Consider the following 2525-nt stretch of genomic DNA (forward strand, 5'->3'; position numbering starts at 1 on the left):
TTTTATTATTAATAATTACGCTTTAAAATCTGCCAGCTTATAAGTATTTTATGAAAAAAAAAGCCAATTGAAAATGGAAATATTTCCTTGCCATCCCTAAGACCGCTAAGCTCATTAGTAAAGTCTTGCTCAAAGAGTGGCAAAGAAAGCGCTGGGTGTAAGAAAATCTCTCCTGGATTGAATTAATGCCCCGCCACCTAGTGATAAGACGGAGCAGTGCGACTCACTATTATTTACACCGCATTTTAAACCCTATCTTTCAAGGTATAAAGCCCTTTATGCATACACCCAAGTTCGGATTTTGATGCTCTTTTCTTGGGTTAAGAAAGAGATAAATAATGATTTATTACGACGTACATTAAGGGACTACTTATTATGTGGTACTTTGCGAGTAAATAATATGAAAAACACAAGTTTTATTTTTAAAAGAGCTTTCTTAGATAAGTCTGTAAAAACAATCCAGTAAGTACTCTTAGATAAACTTAATGAAAAGTTTTATTATTAATTGGTCTAAATTCAAATCCGTCGTAACAATTTTTATAAAATTGGCTAGCTCAAGGTGTAATAGTAGAAACAATTAGTACCGACCAAAGTTAGCAAACACGGTTTAACTATGACAAACATAAAAAATATGTCATACTTCATACAAAAAACACCTACGTTACAGTTACGGTCAAAGTTAGGTGGTGCAACTCAGTCTAAGAGTTCATTCTATTTCCATACCAATATTAGGTGTACATGTGGTCTTTTATTTTTACCTAATTACCTAAACCTAGCTCGAAGAGCTGATGACCGCTGACGCAGGAAAGTTCTTGAGTGGCGACCACGAGCCGGAAGACGTAGCGTGGGCAGGCGTCCAACTAGGTGTACCGAGGATCTGGTGAAAGTCGCGGGAGGTGCCTGGATGCGAGCGGCGCAGGACCGGTCTTTGTGGAAATCCTTGGGGGAGGCCTTTGTCCAGCAGTGGACGTCTTTCGGCTGAAACGACGAGCGACCTAAACCTAATTTGTACCTAATTCTTTTGGATAAATATTATATTGGATGTACGAGTAAGCAGGCATCCCGTTGTAATTTGGCTTTAGATACCACTACAGATCCCTTAAAGCTTAAAGACAGATCTAAGATCGTTATACCCACCTTAACTTATTACCTACCTACCAACAAAAGTCGGCAGAACTAACTCAAGTCCCGAATAAGCATCCTCGCAGTTCCCAATACATTCGTAAGTTATTCAGCGCGAGATCTCGAGCCTTTTCGACGCAATTAGCCGAATTGTCCCCGAAGACGGCGCGAAATGCACCGAGATGGCATGTTAAGGCGATTACATGGCCGAACGACCTTGAGCATTAGAGCGAGACAACGCGTCTCCCGCCGCGCGCCCGCGCTTCTGCCCGATACCAAAGTGCGCTCAGAATACAGATGCGAAGCGCTGCCAATTCTAATATAACTGCCTACGGGAATGTTAACTCGATTTTAATTTACGCAGATCGAAAAAAATTACGATGCTTATTTTGTGTTTCAAAACAGAATTTAAAAAAAGAAAATAAATCATTATACAGAATAATAATAATTATCGTCAGAATATTTTCAAACTGAAACAAAATTGAAATAAATGATTATATTTCAATTAGACATCATTATACTTTAATTAGTACCATAGGTAACTATGAAAAATAAACAGTTATTTCCTACTGTAAAGTTTGCAAAAAGGGACATACCTAAGCAGTTTGAAAGTTAGGCTGACGATATTCGTGTGTCTAAGTGAGCTTCTAAACAGTTTTTAAGTGTGTGTACGAGTACCTACCTAAATGTAAATGTCTGTCTGTGCAGGTATTCAAAATATTGGTCAAATATCGGTCAACATTGAATAAAATATTTTTGATCATCGAATACAATTTAAGACTTTACTTTCTCCGTTATTATTTTTTGGTAAAATCGAGAGAAAAATAAGATTTTAGATTTTTGCGTTCCATTTCAACTAAAATAAATAAACACGGATTGAGCGACATTTTTATATGAGTTACATGTCAAGTACGATTACGAATACTGTGTGTCGAGGTAACGCCACTACAATGTAACATTTTGACAATATGAGGGTAGTTTAAAATATTTAAGCCCACCCGAACGGACAAATTCCGCCAGCTGCCAGTCTGCTTGTGATCACGGCTGCATCATAGGCAGCCGAAAAATCAAGCCACATACAAAAACAGACTTCTTTTTCTATGCGGTTATTATTTTTGATTTGATTTTGAAATAAATCATATAAAAAAGCTATGAAAAACAGTATATCAGAAAAGATGGAGATGTTTGAAGAAACTTTTGATGGATAATTTTTTGTATTATTTTCACATTTTCATCACTAAACTTTGAATTTTTGTCGAAATCTAATATCTAATTACTACAAGTGATATTTAGTTATTATCGTTGAAAAGAAGAGATAATTAGATGTTTTTAATGATCTTAAAAACAATCTACTAACACACATTTCATTTTTTAATCAATTTCAAGTTTTTTATCGTGTTTTA

This window comes from Ostrinia nubilalis, chromosome 2 (genome assembly GCF_963855985.1).
Source record: "Ostrinia nubilalis chromosome 2, ilOstNubi1.1, whole genome shotgun sequence".
NCBI classification, from domain to species: Eukaryota; Metazoa; Arthropoda; class Insecta; order Lepidoptera; family Crambidae; genus Ostrinia; species Ostrinia nubilalis.